The sequence below is a fragment of the Eurosta solidaginis genome, chromosome 4 (assembly GCF_040869045.1).
Source record: "Eurosta solidaginis isolate ZX-2024a chromosome 4, ASM4086904v1, whole genome shotgun sequence".
NCBI lineage: Eukaryota > Metazoa > Arthropoda > Insecta > Diptera > Tephritidae > Eurosta > Eurosta solidaginis.
In genome coordinates this window covers 106575799-106596448 of record NC_090322.1, presented here as the reverse complement: position 1 = coordinate 106596448, position 20650 = coordinate 106575799, and positions in this window count along the sequence as shown.

Genomic DNA, 20650 nt, shown 5'->3' with positions numbered 1-20650 from the left:
AACTGAATTGCTTGGGTATGGGTTTCTTGCATTATTTTTAACAGGGATGGGCGTTATCAACAAATTTGAATAACCATTGACGAAAAAATAAATTTTTATTTTATTGAGTGATGAATAACATGGTATTTTTTATTCAAGCATTTCTTGAATAATGAATAACATTTTCTCGTTATTCAAAATATTCTAATTGATGATAAACGCTCATTCTTATTTTTGCAAATTTTGAATAAGGAGTTGAGTTATTATTCATTATTTACAAAATATGGAATAACAATAAAAATTTAGTTTTTATTCAGTTATTCAAAAATAAACCATCGAGATGCCCTGAAAATATACCCATATGCGTAACCAGTTCGCGTGTAGTTCTGAAGCTTCTTAGGGTAATTTTGAGATGATTTTGGGGAGTATTCGCGGGGTTTTTTGGGGGCCGTTTGGGGGTGATTTCTGGGATACCCTGGGGATCCTCCCGGGGTCTATTGGGGTCCATTCCAGGGGCTCCCTCGCGATCCTTATAGGGTTTTGGGGTCATTTCGGGATGGCTTTTGCGACTCCCCCGGGGTCTTTTGGAGGTCATTTTGGCATGGTTTAGGGGAGTACCTCGGGGTCCTCCCAGGGTCATTCCGTGACCTTTTTGGGACTCCCTAGGGGTCATTTGGGGGTCATTCCGGGATGATTTTGGGGACTCTCTCGGGGTCCTCCCGGGGTCATTCGTGGATCATTTTGGGTCCTTTTGGGGACTTCCTCGGGGTCATTTCGGGATGGTTTTGGGGACTCCCTCGGGGTCATTTGTAGGTCATTTCGGTATGGTTTTGGTGACTCTCTCGGGGTCCTCCCGGGGTCATTTGGGGGTCATTTCGGGATCTTTTTGGGGACTCCCTCGGGGTCATTTCGGGGTCATTTCTGGATGGTTTTGGGGAATCCCTCGGGGTCATTTCGGGATGGTTTTGGGGACTCCGTCGGGGTCCTCCTGGGTCATTCCTGGGTCATTCCGGGATCTTTTTGGGAACTCTCTCGGGGTCATTTCGGGATGGTTTTGGGGAATCCCTCGGGGTCATTTGGGGATCATTTCGGGATGGTTTTGGGGAATCCCTCGGGGTCATTTGGGGGTAATTTCGGGATGGTTCTGGGGAATCCCTCGGGGTCATTTGGGGGTTATTTCGGGATGGGTTTGGGGACTCCGTCGGGGTCATTTGGGGGTCATTTCGGGATGGTTTTGGGAACTCCCTCGGGGTCCTCCCGGGGTCATTTGGGGGTCATTCCGGGATCTTTTTGGGGACTCCCTCGGGGTCATTTCGGGATGGTTTTGGGGAATCCCTCGGGGTCATTTGGGGGTCTTTTCGGGATGGTTCTGGGGAATCCCTCGGGGTCATTTCGGGGTTATTTCGGGATGGGTTTGGGGACTTCCTCGGGGTCCTCCCGGGGTCATTTGGGGGTCATTCCGGGATCTTTTTGGGGACTCCCTAGGGGTCATTTCGGTATGGTTTTGGGGAATCCCTCGGGGTTATTTGGGGGTTATTTCGGGTTGGTTTTGGGGACTCCCTCGGGGTCATTTCGGGGTCATTTGGGGGTCATTTCGGGATGGTTTTGGGGACTCCCTCGGGGTCCTCCAGGGGTCATTTGGGGGTAATTTCGGGATGGTTTTGGGGGAATACCTCGGGGTCATTTGGGGATGGTTTTGGGGACTCCCCGGGGTCATTTTTGATAATTTCGGGATCAGTTCGGAACCCTTCCGGGATCCTGGAAGCCACACGAATTTAATGTGGACCCCTTTTATTTGCAGTAATTTTATATATACACACAAACATATGTACATACATATATACATTTTACTTAAAATGATAAAAATAAAAAACTGCGAACTAAATAGCAACAGTGGTAGCGATCTTAAAAAGTATTTAACACTCAGTATAAGTGAATTAAAGTGGCTGGTGTCGAAATTCTGTATGTACAAAATTCTGCTTTTTTAAAATTCTGCTTTCTAAAATTCTGCTTTCGAAATTTTGTATTACAAAATTCTGTATTACAAAATTCTGTATTGCAAAATTCTGTATTAAAATATAATATTAACAATATTAAAGAGGTCATGCATTCATAATTCCGGAAGTCGAAACACCGGAAATCAATATTATGGAAGTCAATATTCTGGAAAAAGCCGATCCAACACCGGCTGCACCATGCACAGTAATTCTGCGTAGAACACCTTTCTGCATAGGCGGCCTTCGGCAGCGCTTATAAAAAATAACCCTGGGCTACGCCATACCAAGTACGGGTGTGTGATATAACCGTGGCTACCGCCACGGTGATATTCTTTTGCGTAGTACACCCTTCTGCGTATGACGAAAATCACAAAACTTGAATAAAGGAGAATTTTTCGCATTAGACATGCAGAATTTTGAAAAAGCAGAATTTTAGAAAGCAGAATTTTAGAAAGGAGAATTTTAAAAAGCAGAATTTTAAAAAAGCAGAATTTTGTTCAAGCAGAATTTTTTTGCAATTTACAGAATTTTGTAATACAGAATAATGACACGCTCCCAATTAAAGTTATTCACCATCTATTAATTGTCTGAATGACGGCATTTCAACTGTGGAAAGGGGATTCATACTTTCGAGCACATAGGTAACAACTTTGTCTTCATATTTTTTCTGACGGCTCGAACGGTTCAATTTTTTTATAGCACCGTTTTTCTGTACATATGGCTTATATTGATTTTCATAAGCTTCTGCGTGCACTCTCTAGAAGAAAACATGCAAATTAAAACAAAATTGTTTCGTATTACGCAGTATCGAAGTTATGTCACTTGAGACTTTTTTAATGTTGTGTAGGTCGTATCATACGGCTATCTTCAGCGGGTGATAGGACAGGATGAGGGCGTTATAGTACCTTTAAAATCAGGTGACCGAGTCTATTTGTTATTTTGTCGTCTATGCTTAAGATATCACACTTGTCTTAGTGGAACAAACAAGAGAGCAAAAGAGAAAGGATATGCAACTTCTACTGGGGAACTTCTAATGTTTTTTTTACCGGAATGGGAACCGAAATATAAAATGGAACCGATAAACAAATGATTTTATATGTAATGCCCTGAGCCGCCAAAAAGTATTAAAGATAATACCTGCTGGTACCAACAAACAACATTCTACTATAAAATTTTAAACTCCTGATTGTAGCTTAGATACTTCTTTACAAATGTGCAAGTCCCGGATAGCGGACGCGACATTAGCACGTAGGTTTAAATCTGCATAAAAGGGAGCATAAGCAGCGCATTAAATATATATTAAAATATTTAGATAGATAAACATTTTGTGGACTTTAAGCATTTAAAATACTTATACATATGCGACCATATACATATAATGCGGTTTGTCGCGACAAGGAATAGAAGTAATTTTTTAATGCTTGTGAAAGTATGCAAACAGTTATACAAAATAAAAAAAAAATTCAGTTTTGTTCGTAGAGTAAACCGATATAAACTTATAGGCCATTATTTGAATCAACCTATGAAAACGGGGTTACCGGCGTGGTAAATTTTAGACGCCAATAAAATATCCTACTTGAATTTTCCAGAAAAAAATTATTTCATTTTTTTTAAGTACACATAGCTATTTAACATCTGAATGCTGTTTGAATTCCACCTGCAGGTTTGCTTATAGGAAAAAGTTTTGTTGTTTTTTCCTAAGGGACGCGACACTAGGGTAAAGGTAGATTCAATTTATATAGAAAATAACAAACTTACCTTAAGATGGCTTATAAAATTTGATGCCGATTTTATTCTACCTCTGATGTATTTTCCCTGAGGGCACAGTTGGCACTTAGCAATAACTGATAGTGTACAACTGCTAGCTCCAGAAAACTCTGGCACAAAAAATGTTCCATCTAAGTACGCGGTAGAGGAACATGCATCCTCTAATACTTCAATATTTCCCTGGGGGTTAGGTTCAACAATATTCAAGTCCGACACAATATTGCTGATACTCGATCGCGAATCCTCATCGATTGGTATTGGTGTTGACATTGTAAATATTTTATATTATTATTTAATATATCCACTTGAACACTTTCGGTGAAAGTCAATATTACAATTAAAATGCCATTTACCCAATCTGCCCTGTCTTCAAAAAGTATTATACTTTTGCTCGGAATAACAGTATTCTAATAAGAATATGTACTATACAGCAAACTACTCGTGTAAACAAGTCGCTCATTTACTTCAATAGTGTCATAACTCAAAAACCATGACTTTTGAGTAAATAACGTAAAAACGTAATCAATATCATGATGTATGTTGTATAAAAAAAATCTTTGTGGTCCGTTAAAAATTGATCACGTGCTATACAAATGAAAAGATGCTTTTATATGCACAACAAATGGTAGTTAAAATCTTTTTTCCAGTTGTTAACTAAAAATATTATATTGTTTTCAACTTTAAATTAACAAGCATGGTTTGCCAATTCCTTGTTTTGGGTGTTGTTTTTATTATACCGTTCCATAGGGGTACTTCTTACAAGTATAAACTCCACTGTCAATGGGAAGGCCTGTATGAAATCAATTTTTTCCAAAAAATTTTTATAAATCCATAACAACAATGTCTTTCGACTGTTGTTTTTACTAAACATCAATGCAAAGCACTTTTAAAATATTTACGTACTTTTGATGGGCGTATCTGAGTTAATGGCAATATTGGCTGCCAAATCACGGCTGCCATACAATGTTTTCATTTTGGTTCGAAATTCATCAAAAAAAAATTACCAAATTTGATAAAGGACCATATTTTCTTTATTTTTGGTATAGATAAAATGTCATTAACATAAAGTTTTCAATTAGTTTTTTCGCCGGCCATCGTATTGCCTCAATCCATGGTAATTAACAGGATGCTCAATCAAGCAAAGTCCTTTCAACGTTCCCATAGTTTGTTTTTCTCCCAGAGAAAAATAGAGAAATATACCAAAGTCGTGCCTACTTGCTAAAAAATACCAAAATTTACCAAAAAGGACCATCGGGCCAAACGGGGGACCAAAGTGGCAACCGTTATGCATAGGTTTGCCCAACCGTTCAATAACTCCTGAGAGAGCGCTAAATACCCAGAAGCAAACTTGGAAAACGGTGTATCCAAGTCATAAATTTGCGGATTACTTTTGGCGACATTTTTAACTGAGCACACATCCAAATTACTCTATATAACAATTTCAGGTCAAAAGAAACTTTTTTCAAATTAAATTAAACTTTTTTCAAATCAAATAAAATTTTTTTTTACCTATGAGATGTACAGGTTTTAAACCTTGATTATACACTCAAAAACTACATATTTCAATGTTAAAAATGTGATACTAAAGTGTATTAAACTACATACATATATCGAAGCCCGAATGAAATATCACCCACCGATTTTAATGCGCCACATCCCAGAAAACTTTTAAAACAAGTAACTTTTTCGAAGAATGTCGTACCTCATCACGAAATTAATCCCAAATGACCCCTTGGGAGACCCCAAAACCAACATGAAATGACCCCGAGAGTCCCCAAAAATATCCCGGAATGACCCACGAATGACCCCCAAATGACCCCGCGGGAGTCCCCAAAAAGATCCCGGAATGACCCACGATTGACCCCCAAATGACCCCGAGGGAGTCCCAAAGCCATCCCGAAATGACCCCGAGGGAGTCCCCAAAACCATCCCGAAATGGCCCCCAAATGACCCCGAGGGATTCCCCAAAACCATCCCGGAATGACCCACGAATGACCCCCAAATGACCTTGAGGGAGTCCCCAAAACCATCCCAAAATGACCCCCAAATGACCCCGAGGGAGTCCCCAAAACCATCCCGAAATGACCCCGAGAGAGTCCCCAAAAAGCTCCCGGAATGACCCACGAATGACCCCGAGGGAGTCCCCAAAAAGATTCCGGAATGACCCCCAAATGACCCGGGAGGACCCCGAGGGAGTCCCCAAAACCATCCCCAAATGACCCCGAGGCAGTCCCCAAAACCATCCCGAAATGACCCCGAGTCCCCAAAAAGATCCCGGAATGACCCCGAGAGTCCCTAAAATCATCCCGGAATGACACCGAAATGACCCCGTGGAAGTCCCCAAAATCATCCCGGAATGACCCCGAGGGAGTCCCAAAAAGGTCACGGAATGACCCCGAGGTACTCCCCTAAACCATGCCAAAATGACCTCCAAAAGACCCCGAGGGAGTCGCAAAAGCCATCCCGAAATGACCCCAAAACCCTATAAGGATCGCGAGCGAGCCCCTGGAATGGACTCCAATAGACCCCGGGAGGATCCCCAGGGTGTCCCAGAAATTACCCCCAAACGGCCCCCAAAAACCCCGCGAATACTCCCCAAAATCATCTCAATATTACCGGAAGAAGCCTCAGAACTACACGCGAACTGGTTACGCATATGGGTATATTTTCAGGACATCTCGATGGTTAATTTTTTTATTTTTGAATAACTGAATAAAAACTAAAATTTTATTGTTATTCCATATTTTGTAAATAATGAATAATAACTCAACTCTTTATTCAAAATTTGCAAAAATAAGAATGGGCGTTTATCATCAATTAGAATATTTTGAATAACGAGAAAATGTTATTCATTATTCTAGAAATGCTTGAATAAAAAATAACTTTTTATTCATCAATCAAAAAATTTAAAATGATGAATAATTTTTTATTTTTTATTTTGATTTCTTTCATTTCAAAATGACTCAACCCTGATATGTGTATCTAAGTATATGTCATTGTATATGTATGTGTACTTTTATGTACGTATTTATATATGACTATATTTAATATAGGTATATATGTATGTATATGTCATTGTATACATATGTGTATTTTTAGGTATGTATATTCTTGTATATGACTATATTTAATATAAGTATATATGCATATATGTATATGGCATTGTATACATATGTGCATTTCTATGTATGTATATGCTTATGGTATATAACTATATTTAATATAAGTATATATGTATGTATGTATATGTCATTGTATACAAATGTGTATTTCTATGTATGTATTTGCTTATTTATAATGAACGGACTCACCCATTAGATGTGGTTCCTGTTATTGTGGCCGGGTTTTGCAGCAGGCCTATGGTTGGCGGCCCTGCTGTTGTTGTTGGCGCTGTTGCAGCAGGCCTATATTCGGCGGCCCTGCTGTTGTTGTTAGTAGCTGGTGCTGTTGCAGCAGGCCTATGTTCGGCGGCCCTGCTGTTGTTGTTACTAAGGCTGGTGGTGTTGCAGCAGGTCTATGTTTAGCGGCCCTGCTGTTGTTGTTACTAGGGCTGGTGGTAGTGCAGCAGGCCTATGTTTGGCGGCCCTGCTGTTGTTGTTACTAAGGCTGGTGGTAGTGGTAAGCCTGGTGGCGTGGCTTACGATGTGGTTGGTTTCGTTGTTGATGGTGGTAGCTGCGCTCGAGGTGTTGGCGCTATTGGTGATGATATCGCGCGGGGTGGGCGCGCGGGGTTTGTTTTTGGGTGGTAGCGCACGGTGGTTATTGTGGCCGCCTGGTTTTTGGAGGTAACGCGCGGTGGTTATTGTGGCCACCTGGGTTTTTTTTCTTTTTCTTTTCCCGTTGCGAATAACAATAGAACAAATGGATGTTTTTAATGCCGACACAATTGTTGAAATTCAAGTCCACTTTTTAGTTGAGAAAGACGATCTCTGAATCGCAATATAGGCACCTTCGCTTCAATGAGACTCAAATTTTCGAATTCGGCTAGATGGTGTTCGAAAAAGCGATACAACACAGAGTAAAATAGATTCGTCAGCACTTTTATAAAAAATTACATGTGTAGCGTGATTTTAATTTCATTTGCACTATGGAAGTATGTACACGTGAACAGAGATACCGAAACCTTGTTGGTTTTTTTTAAACGATTTTGAAGTGACAAGCAAATCAAATGGGGGTGCTGCATCTTCAACAATTTGTTCTCGATGCAGCGTCTTAACGAGGTGTGCACAATGGAGCGCACTTATTCACACTTAAATAGCTTTCACAGCACAATTTCCCACTTGCATTTAAGCTATGAATTCTCTGATGTATCAGCTATTTTGTCCAGCTGTGGGTTTTTCTTTTACCAAAATGCCTTTATTGGATTTAACAAAATTTCTTCTTGCCTAGAACCTGCAAGCGGCGGCGGCGCTTCGATTATTCGGTGAACGAAAGCAAACAAACTGCCGGTTTTCCAAGTGCGACACACATACACTCCAATGTAAAGAAAATTGGAAAAATCTGTAGAGGCGCAGCAATGCAAGGCTACTCAAACAAGATGAAAGCACGCTCTAATCTTGGTAATCTGTGTTACTGCAACCCCATTTTTTTACTTCAAAATTTCCTGAAGAGACTTTTGCACGTGTTACTGTATTGTTTTATATAAAATTCCTTTTTAAAACGTTTTATTTTTTTCGGCGACCACAACCGACGACCACCTTCACTTTTTCTTCTTCCAAGAAAAAAACCAACTCACGCCGACGCGTGCCATCCACTTAATGATCTTTCAAAAAAATCTCCACCACGCAGTCATGCCGTTAGCAAGAAAAAATTCCATTCCATTTTAGCGACTGCACGATTGGAAAGTCGCAGTTATATCGCTTCATCTACTGTTAGGTTAGGTTAGGTTGCAAGGGCTGAGCTGAACACTATGGTAACAAACTCACTACTTAGGCCACCAATGGGCCCATTGTAATACCCTGTACGTTCTCAAAAAAAGGAGCCCTACCCTGCCTAAAGCGGGTCAAACCACCTCGTGGAAATTATAAATTTTGCCAGAGCCTTTACTTCATAGCAAGAGACCTAAGCGAGGTCATGTAGAAAAGGTTTACCGATGATAGCCATCCTACGCCTACTAAGCGCTGGACAGTGACAGAGAAGGTGCTGGACGCTCTCTTCCTCTTCTGTACATCTGCAACTGCGACAATAGTCGAAGGTCGCTACCCCCATTCTAGCACCGTGCGTGGCTATTAAGCAATGCCCTGTTAGAACCCTTATCAGGGACGATAGAGCTGATTTGTTTAAAGTCAGAAGCGCTTCTGTGCGCCCCTTGTCATATGAGGGCCAGGTTTGCCTGGATGTCTCACACGAAGATATGGCTGACCATAGTCCATTTGCGATTCTTAAAGTGCTTGTGCTCACACGAAGCCTGAAAGTGGCCATGGGTATGCCTACCGAATCATTTCCCGGAAGGATATGGTCGGTGGTGCCTCTTCTGGCCAGCTCGTCTGCTCTGAAATATCCCTGTGTCCAGGTACCCATATAAGGCTGATACTGAAGTGCTGAGCCATCTCGTTAAGAGATCTGCGGCATTCATTGACCGACTTTGCGTTGTCGACGAATGAGTCCAGGGCCTTTAATGCGGCCTGGCTGTCAGAGAAAATAAACACCCGTTTACCATCCTTAGGCATAGACCCGAGATGGTTCACAGCCCTGTGTATTGCCAGCATTTCCGCTTGGTAACACTACAGTGATCTGGTAGGCGAAAAAAGACCTCTAGACCCAGATCCGGCGAAAAAAGGCCTGCTCCCACCTTCCCGTCAAGCTTAGAACCATCCGTGAATATGTTAATGGCACCCGGTACCGTATGTTGCCTGGTATTTCAGTCCTGTCGCGATGGTATATATACTATAATTTTTAACGAAGACGTTATTTGGCGTGCAGTAGTCAGTGCGCGCCGGTATTGGGACTGGGGCGCTCGTGCCCAGGATTGTCTCGTGTCCACTAGATCCATTTGACCAGAGACCTGTTTCCCTTATGCGTAGAGCGGCGATGACCGCTATTTCCTTCGCCACCAGGTCAAGAGGTGGAAGGTATAGCATTGTGTTGAGTGCTTCAGAAGGAGTGGAGCCGAGAGCCCCGCTGATGCAGAGCTCCGAACTCCGTTGCACCTTTTGAAGCGTCTTAAGATAGGTAGTTTTATCTAGTGCAGGCCACCAGACCAAGGCACCATAGAGAAGAATCGGGCGCACAATGGCTGTATAAATCCAGTATGTCACCTTGGGGGAGAATCCCCAGGAGGTGCCAATTGCCCTCTTGCAGGTGAACAGCGCTGCTGCTGCCTTCTTGCATCGCTCCACTATATGGTCACTCCATAATAGCTTCCTATCCAGAATTATTCCCAAATACTTGACTCGATCGCTAAACGCTAAAAACGTACCCCCAATTCTTGGCGGCGTTAGATTTGGCACCTTATACCTCCTCGTGAAGAGGACAAGCTCGGTTTTGTCCGGGTTGACTTCCAAGCCTGTGGCTGTGGCCCAGTGCGAGATTTTGGATAGTGCCCCTTCCATTAGGTTGCAAAGAGTTTGCGGAAATTTTCCCCGCATGGTGACGCAGATGTCATCTGCATACCCGATCACTTGGTGACCTTCCGATTCCATGAGGCGGAGTAGTTGGTTACGGTAACCCCCCAAAGTAGCGGAGAGAGAACACCTCCCTGCGGAGTGCCTCTGCCGACCGGTCTGCGGATCACGCATCCACCTAGCTCAGTCCTAATCTGCCTACGCGTAAGCAGATTGTATATAAACTCCACCAGGCACGCGTCCACCCCCAGATCGGTCAGCGCCGAGGTGATGGACTCAGGGAGAACGTTGTTGAAAGCACCCGCTATATCTAGAAATGCCACCAATGTGTATTCCTTGAGGTCTAGTGACCTTTCGATAGCGGATACCAGTGAGTGCAAGGCCGTGTCAGTTGACCTGCCCTTAGTATAGGCATGCTGTGCTTGCGAAAGAAGCGACGGCTCAATCCTCCTCCTGATGTGGTCCTCTAGAAGTCTTTCAAGCGCTTTAAGCGGAACAGAAGATAAGCTTATAGGCCTATAATCATTTGGTTTAGAGTGGCTGCCCTGCCTTGGGGATAAAGACCATTTTGACTTCCCTCCACGATACTGGTACGTAATTTAGCCTAAGACAACCTATAAACATCCCTTTAATCCAGGGCCTTATAAGTTCGGCAGTATACTGGAGCTGAGCCGGAAAAATTCCATCCGGCCCCGGCGATTTGTAGGGCTTGAAGGTCTGTAAATCCCAATCTATCCTTTTATCATCTGTGAGTTCGCTTATCAGCTGATCATTAGGTGACCCTCCGCTGACAATACTTGAAGACACGCCCGTTCCTGCTGGGAAGTGCGTATCCATTAGCAGGTTTATGATTTCAGCGCAGGAGTCCGTCCAGTTCCCATCCGGCTTTTGGACGTAACTTAGCTGAGTTGGAGATTTCGATAGCACCTTCCTTAACCGGGAGGCCGCGGATGCGGATTCAATCCTGCTGCAGAAATCCCTCCAGGAGGATCGCTTTCCATTCCGGATTGCTTTTTTATATATATTTATCTTCGCTTTATAAGCAGCCCATGAGGATTCATGTCCATCATGCCTTGCTTTATTGAAGGCCGCCCTACATGACTTTCTAAGTTTATCAAGATCAGACGACCACCGTGGTGGTTTGTGAGTGTCAAAAAATTTTGACTGAAATTGTTTACAAACACGTCCAGCTCCTCCTCGCTTTCTGGGACTCCTACCTCCTCAGATAGCTTTTTACCTACAATCTTCTTATAGTAGCCCCAGTTAGTTCTTCTAATATTTTGTATATACTTAGGACTTGCGTGCGCCTGCGATATAGAAAAACTTATATATCTATGGTCAGAAAAGGAGTGCTGAAACGATAAGGTCACTGAAAGAGTCTGTGACCAGTGTTATGTCAAGGACCTCTTTGCGGTTCCTCGTAATGAAAGTCGGATCATTTCCCCTATTACATATACTCAGGTTAGTGCCTAACAGATAGTTGAATAGAGACTCACCTCGGTCATTTGTATCTCTGCTGCCCCACTGGGCGTGATGAGCATTGGCGTCGCCTCCGAGCAACATAAAGTCGTTTCGTGGATTTGCCGCTCTCACGAACTCCTTGAAATTATCCGGTGGTAATGAGCCTTGGTGATCGTGCGCTAGGTAGAAGGAGGCAAGTTTAAAGCTCCTCCCTAGCCCCTCGACGCTGACCGCTGTCAAATCCCCATCGCTATAGTTGGGTAGAAGAAAAACATTAAGAGTAGACTTAGCCAATATACATGTGCGAGGCTTACCCTTTTCCTGAGCGCTATAAAGCTTATACGCTGGTGTCCGCAGGCCACAGATCCTATTGCCAGTGATCCACGGCTCCTGGACTAGAACGATGTCTACCACACCTGAAGACAGGTGCAGTAGGAGTGCAGCTGATGCTGTTTTGCAGTGATGCAGGTTTATTTGGAGGACCCGGATCACTGCTTGATTGTGCTCTCCCCCGTGAGCGTGGCGTCGGAATCGCCATTCTCCAGAAGCTGACCCTCAGAGTACAACCCTCTGAGAGCCAAGCTTCCGCTCGAACTTGCCGAAGCATAGCCACCAGCTTCTTCGCCCTCGTCTACCTCCATCTCGTCTTCACTGGGGGGGAGTTCAGCCACCTCCGTACGAGATGCAAGGTTTACCAAGGCTTCGACGTCAGCCTTATAAACCTTAAGGCTTATATTTTTGAAGCCGTAGCTTACCCTGAAATTCTGCCTTTTCAACGTTTCGACGCTTGCGCTGTCGAGCAGCAGAACTATCTGCGTCGTGGCCCGTTCAGTCTTCTCCACGTTAACCACCTTCCAGTTTTGGGTCGGTAGACCCGGGTTGTACTCCTGGAGCAGTTCCAGGATATCAGCGGGGTCCGTTGGCGTCACTGGAACCCAGGCTCGCGCCCTTGTTCGTGGGGGATGTCACACGCCTCCACTACCTTGAGGCGCACGACCGGATACACCACCCCTATCAGCGAAACGGCGGCTTTATAAAGCTTCGCCGACCTGGCATCGTCACATGCAATTAGTTTTATATTGCCCTGGAACCACCCCGCATCGGTAAAAGAAGGCGGCGGACCAGGGTTATCTTTTTTGACCTTAACGGTCACAGTAGCGAGCGCTGCCTCAATCCACTTCCACTGCTGTTTCGGGATCCTGCCATCTTCGCTGCTCTCGTCCATAACACCAATGATCTGCCGATCCTGCACCTTGGCCCTTTTCGGCGCCGTAGGGTTGGTTTCATCTATAGACCGCTGGCGCTTCGAGGCTTCATCGCTCTCGACCCAGTCCGACCTGAACTCCGGCAATATTTGCTTCGCCCAAGCAAGATCACGCTGAGCCTTCGCCCAGTCCTCCGCGGAAACTTCCCCCTCCCTAACCGGCGAGGTATTCCTACGCAGGATCCGGGCAGCCCAGCGCTTGTCCTGATGACTGGGCTTTTTTACTCCCTTGACCCTGGAGCCGGCCGCCCACACCCCTGGAGCCCCCAGCAGCCAGACGCTTGACGATGAGTGGCAGCCGTGCTGGTAGCTCCGTGATGGCCGGCAGCCGCCCCAAGGGCCTCCCGGTCGGTGGCCCCTCCCCGAGAGGTACCGACCTTTGGAGTACCATGGCTGGATTTTACCTCAGCCCTTTCCTGCCTAGATTCGCCCTTGGCCCTATAGCCGACCCCTCCCCCACCCTGAGGCCCCCAGCAGTTGAACCACCAGACGCTTGTCGCTGGGTGGAGGGCTTGCTGGTGGGGCCCAAGGGAGGGGCGGTAGTGGCACTGATGACCTCCCGGTCAGTACCCCCTCCATGAGAGGTACTGGCCATCGGACTGCTCGAACCGGATAAACTCTCGGCCCTTTTCTGCCTATCTGCCGCTGCAGCAGCGAACCTCTGAGGAGTTATCTCAGCTAGTTTTAGGCCCGGCTGAGCCGTAGCCTTTGCGGAGCAAGCTCCTAACGACTTCTTCTTTGGAGAGTCGCCCTCCTTACAATTTTTAAAAAATTTTTCCTCCATACTATAAACCCACGAGTAGCGGAGAAGGGGAAAGGTCCACCCGGACAGAGATCCGCGATGTCCGGGTAAGGCTTAATAGCATCGAAGGTCGCCCGGTATTCGATGCACTCCGTTAACGACTGGGCTATTTATGGGCCCCCAGCCAGGCTGATCCTCGGCACGGGTCGTATAACACCTTGATCCAGCCCATTTAAGGAAAAGGGGAGAGAAAAAGGAAAAGGAAGAAGGAGGGAAAAAGGGTTTGAGGGGAGTGGGAAGAGAGGTCGCCGCTCGAATTGGCCGCCGAAGCGTTACCAGGTGCCACCACGAGGAGGCTCCGCCCCTACATGAGGGAGGGAGGGTGTAAAAACACCTACGAGTCGACGGTTTGGGGTGACGCCGGTGAGTGCAAGGCGCAAACACCCCCATGAAAGGCACCCTTCATCTACTGTGGTCGCCGTTATTTTATGTAATGACAGTCAGGTTGGCTCATCTCCACATGCCGTGTTCATACTGTCAGAATCTTTGTGCTGATGTTTGGCGAAAGGAATATAGATAAAGCGTACAGCTTTGTAACTCTTGTGTGTTGTGGGAAAATTATGCGCTAATTCAGATAGTAATTGACCATCACGGCAGTAAACACTTGTCAATGTGTTGGGTTCACTTTTGCGTTGGCCATCTCCTTCTGACAATCCCAACGCCAGTGAAATGCGGGAGAACAAAGTCAGCTGCTGAGATGAGACACCTATGCAATTGAGCCATGTGTTCTTGAAAATTCGGCAATGTCACTGGAATTCTTGGCGATGCCACCCGCACGAAATAGGAAAAAAAAATCGTTTTAACCACCCCTAGCAGACATGAGTGAGGGTGAATCCTAACCTTTTCCCTATTAACTACCCAATTAGTGCGCTCAAAAGGTGAATCCTTACAAGTGGACCATAACAAACCTGCTTCGCTTTGAAGACCTAACGATAAAGCGAACAGGAAACCGGTTCACCTGTGGGAAGCCACTTCCAGGAACCTCCGATGCAAGTAACGTGGCGCACGACTCACCCCTAAGATAAGAGTCTCAAAGTTCTACCGCGAAGCCAGCCAGGCAACAAAAGATCCATCATAAAAAAGTAAGTAAAGTCAATTAAAAAAAAAAATGGTAAATTAATTTCGTTTCCTAGTTGAAAAGCTTTCCGGCAACTAGACATTTGTTATGGAGAACGCGTCAAAACTCCGTAAGGCTAGTCCAACCTAAGTTTGGACTGCCAGGTTGTTCACGGTTTTCGGTGAGAATGCGTGTGAACGCCCTATGAAATCGTTGCTCCGGGAGGATACTGGGCGAGATGTCCCCGACAGCCAAAACGCCCACACAGGAAAAAAATTCAAATTTGTAAGTTTAAAAAAAATATGTTTGTAAATTTAGCAAAAAAACGTTCTTGTTGATTTATTGTGGAAGAATATCCGTAGCATGCAAGCGACCTATCAATTTCCCGTTTAGGTCCTCGAGATCATACAATGCATTGCCTATTTTTCGAAGCACTCTACACCTAAGTTATTTTGGCAGGAATTTGGCGTTAATGCCCTATTTGAAGTTACTCAAAGCAAAGTTTTTCCGGAAAACTTCCTGACCTCCCTTGTAGTTGACTTGCCTAGAGCGCTTGTTATAGGTGTTCATCCCCCTATCCTTTGCCTGGTCTAAATTTCTACGGATCTGCTCACGAATACTAGTCAACTTGTCAGCTCTACTTGCTATCGTAACCTGGTCTTCCCTAAGGTTGCCAAGTTTTTCCAAAATATTGTATGCTGAGTCGTGTTGAACCATGTTTTGGCCATATAATGCAAAGTATGGAGAGCACTGAATCGCCGTGTGAAAAATCACTTCTCAAAACTGATAAAATTTCGGGTATATGTTTATCCCACTCGGTATGGTCTGGTTTATCCTTCAGGAAAATTCTTATTTTGGAAACAATTTCTCTATTAACTCGTTCTGAGGCGTTCGCTTGGGGAGAATATAACCCCGTCCTCACGTGCGTCACCCCGTAATTCCCTAAAAAAATGTTTCATTGCCTTCGAGATAAACTGTTTACCATTGTCACTACGAATAGACTCAGGGACTTCTACAGCTGGAAAAATTTCTGAAGCGAAGTAATTTATAACATTAACTGCTGTGGCTCTCTGCATGGGCTTTAGCCAAACATACTTTGCAAAATGGTCCAGAACTATGAAAAGAAATTGATTTCGCCGTTTGGACCGGGGATAAGGCCCTAGAAAATCGCTGAAATGGCCTTTCGGATGCAAAGGTACTCCCTATAGGTGGTCTGGACTGTTGATTAGTGGGTTTTACAGCTTTGCAGGTGTCACAACGCTGGACGTAGTCCCTGACGTCCTTAGCCTGCTGTGGCCAGAATCATTTTTGCCTAACGCGTTCCAGGGTTTTCTGCCACCCACCATGGTAAATCTGATTGGCGTCGTGTGCCAATCTCACGGCTTCCTCCGTCAGCCCCTTCGGCAACCACAGACGCCATAGCGAGTCTTCTTCACCTTCCACCCCCTTCCGAAATTTAATCCTCTTAAAAATGACACCATCCACCACTATTAAGTCCGGAAGCAACTCCTCGTTTTCAGTGACGTTCCTAATCAAATCTAGGTATTCGTTAATGTTAAATTCAGGGGAGACTAAATCTATTTCCCCGGGTATGGTAGTGAAAGTCAACTCGTCGGCATCATACCGCGAAAGCGCATCGGGTACTGCATTCAGGGTGCCTTTGCGATGTTCCATTCTAAAGTCTATCTTTGCAGCAGAAGCGACCACCTCGCCAGCCTCCCGCTCAGGTACTTTTGCGTCATCCACCACTTGAGACTAGAGTGGTCGGTGATAATCCGAAACGGTAATCCTTCAATATATGGTCGGAAGCGCTTCACGCTGACTATGGCGGCGATACATTCCAGCTCGGTTACTGTATAATTGCGTTGAGCATTATTCAACTTTTTCGAAACGAACGCGATTGGATGCTCAGCGCCCTCATCATCGAGCTGGAAAAACACCCCACCAACTCCTATTTTGGAAGCGTCGCATTGGATTACAAACTCTTTAGAAAAATCGGGTTGGGCCAAGACAGGAGCGGAACTCAAGGCTACTTTAAGTTTTTCGAAGGCCTCTATAGCTTCAGTGGTAAGTTTGAAAGGGCCTGATGACTTACGAAGGCAGTCGGTCAAGGGACCTGCCAAGTTAGCAAAATTGGTAATGAATGTCCTGTACCAATTTGCCATGCCCACAAACCTACGCATCTGACGGGGGGATTTAGGGATCGGAAAGTTTTGCGTCGCTTATATATTCCCCGGATCCATTTTCAAGCACCCGCTGCCTATCAAGTACCCTAAATTTCGAATTTCCTTCTGAAAAAATTTGCTTTTCTTTACGTTTATTGTCAGACTTGCGTCGGTCAAACACTTTGCCACTTCCGCCAGCAACTTCAGGTGGTCCTCAAAGTTCGTACTGCATACCATCAGGTCGTCCAGGTAGACGAAGACATTCTCCCGCAGACGTGAAGGGATTGTCTAGTCCATCAGTCTACTCATAGTCTGCGGTCCATTGCACAGACCAAAGGGCATTTCCTCGAAGTGGTACAGAGGCCTCCCCGGAACCGCGAATGCTGTTTTTTCCTTGGAGGACTCCGTCATTTTGATCTGAAAGAACGGCTCCTTCAGATCAATGCCACTAATAAAGTGCGTATCATTCAGTCTGCTCAATAAGCCGTTAATATGAGGCAGCCGGTATGAGTCTTTCTTAGTTACCGCGTTGACCTTTCCGGAATCTATGCACAACCTAACTTTCCGTGCTTTCCGAACCAGTATCACAGGGCTACACCAAGAAGAGTTCGATTGCTCTATAACTCCCAATTCGAGTACCCTGTCTATCTCGCTAAAAGCTTCGGCTTGCCTCGGTGGCGAAAGAGGGGAATGTTTGCTTTTTATAGGAGCCGCATCACCAGTGTCAATGTGATGCTCCACTAACTTCATTTGCCCCAGACCTAACTTTTGGAATGAAGGAAATGCCTCTATGACCTTCTGTAAATCTCTTCTCCGGGTTGGTGACAAATCATGGAGATTAAGTTCTTCGTCCTTTTCATTGCTAACCTCTATGCACTCTACACTTGGGAATATTTCGGGAGCTAACGCAAATGCTCTCCAAAAATCAACCCCGAAGTAAGCTTCTTGGAGGAGTGAAGGAACAAGGTAAAAACGAATAAACTTTGTGGTATTTTTGAAGGTGACCGGTAAAGATATCGAGCCTAAGATTTTTTGCTTGTTGCCACCCGCGGTATATATGAATGCATATAGGGGCTGATAATCGAAGCCGTTATCTTTTAGGAATTCTTCCCCAAGATGGAGACGTTGGCTCCCGAGTCCAACAACCCCACAATAAAACTATCTTTGATTCTTGCCTTAACGAGAGACTTTTCATCCTCCATAAGCATTAACGTGGTGGTTTGCAGCAATCTACGCTCCTGTACTCTCCGGTGATATCTTTTCCTGCACCTCCAAATGTTTTCGGATACCGGTTGATTTTCAAAAATCGCATGTCTCACTCGCTCGTACCTACGTTCCCTTTCTTCTAGACTAAGTGGAAAATGCGTCTGGCAAGCGGCATCCCTATGCTGACGTTGCAGAATTCTGGTCGGTGAATTCCCGGGTAAGTGGTTCCCAATAACTTGCTTTCCTTCAGCACTTCTTCCCCTCTGCGTGCTACATCGGGTAGATCATGAAGGGTTCTCACTTCCGCGTTGAAGAGCATCAGCTTAAGGCTACTGTTGACGTTCCTTTTTATGATGTCAATCAGTAAGACCTCTGACATTGGTTCTCTTAGGGGCGCATTTAAGGAGACTATGTCCGTGTGGAACACGTCATAGCACTCACTTAGCTTCTGCTTACGCATGAAGATCTCCATCATGATCTCGTGGTCACTTTTCAGAGTACCAAGTTTCTCTTTAATGAATAGCACAAAAATGCATAATTCGCGTTTGGGTTTTGTTTTGTAAACAACCAGTACCACTCTTCGGCCCGCCCAGAAAGGAATAGGTGGAAACTAGCCATTATTTCGTCGTCGGAACATTGTGTACGCTCACACAGGGTGTTTAGCTTAAACAGAAAATCCGCAACGCTCCCAGTGCCATCGAACGATATTTTCCACTCCTGGGGTTTTACTACTATGCTGCTCGGCGCAGGGTTCGTTGGGGTTACAACCGCTGGAAGTGAGTTACGTTCCGTTCTAATCGTGTTCCTGTTAAAATTCATCGATTGTTGAGCATACTCGAGAGCTGCGTTGAGCTGGTCCATGTTGTTTCGAATCGTCCCCATCTCCCTCCGCATTTCTTCCTGCGAGGTCCGAAAAAGTTGGTGTAACACTTCCACCCACGAGTCTCCCCGAGGAGCTTCGGCCCGGATCCCTGGGGTATGCGCCCTATAGCTTGCAGCTTCTCCAAAATTCCCATGATTTAGTAGCATGGCACCAGCTCCGCCCAGTGCATATGTCGACACATTGGTCATTAGCCCCGAGGTATTATGCGCATTTATCAGGGGCGCGTTCAGATTGCTGGTGCTTCCCGGTGTATCCATTTTTTCGTGCTGGTCATTTTCGTCCGGGCTTGCATTCGTCCTCGCTGGACCTCCATTTCGCCCACCTACTGGTGTATGCATCACCAGGGGACGCTTGGCCTTCGAAAAAGCCCCCCTATTATTGCTACCCCGGAACTGGTTCCCTTTAAATTTCCAGCACTCCCGAACGGAGTATTCCTGGACATTCGCCCAAACGATTGGTCAAGCGACATTATAATCAAAAAAATTTTTTAGTAAATTGTTAAACGTATTGGTTTTTAAAAAAAAAAACTTCTATCTACAGCAAAACGCAAGGTAGTTAGGGGTTAAAGGAAAAGGTCAGAATTGACCCCCTTTCACCCTATAATACCGACGATTGTCTTCTTGGAAAAGAAAAAAAAATGTTTTTTTTGCGCGAGGAAAAAAAATTCGCGAGAATAAATACAATCAATATTTATTCGATAATCACATCGAATAACACAAATAATTCAAAAAGCTGGAAATAAAGTGGTTATTGAAATATACGTGTTATATAATCAATAAAAAAACAGTATAGGTTTCGTAAAACTACTTGTGTATTTAGATGCATTATTCTATTGAAAACGAAAAATTTTCCAAGCTTACCAAACTTTTAGTGGCTCTCTAAAACAAAAAAAAAATTAACTTTAAAAAAATGCCTACGGGGCTAAACTACCCAAGTATGTTAAATAAAATAGTTTGAAGTCAAAACAGTTATCGAAAAATCCACAACGTGGTCACAAAGTTGGTCAAAAATTTTGGACTGTGAAATGATTTTTACGCTTGTTTCAATCATCCAAGATTCATAATGCTTATCATGGTGATCGTCGGTTTTTTACTTTGCTGTGTATACACTTTACACAGTTGGTTATTAATCTGTTACATGTCGAAACATTTTTGAGATTGGACAACATTGTTTTTTGGACTTTTGGCATCCTAAAAGGGAAAAAAGTTACACTGTGCGGCGTTAGTGGCGGCATAGGCGTTTGTGGTAGTACTGGCATTAATTACGGCATCAGCTTTAGTGGCAGCTTCGGCATTTTTTCCAACATGGGCAGTGGTAGCGGCCTCGACGGCATCCTCATTGTGCACAATACTGCAATTTGCGTAATTGAGTTGTGGTTGCCGATTGTGGAAAATTCACATGCGCTTCAGTGAGCGCATATATAATTTCCTGTCTCGATTGGTTCATTGTAAAAATTTTGTATCGCACTTACTTTTAAGGGTTTACCCCACAGCTGAAGTTGTAAAT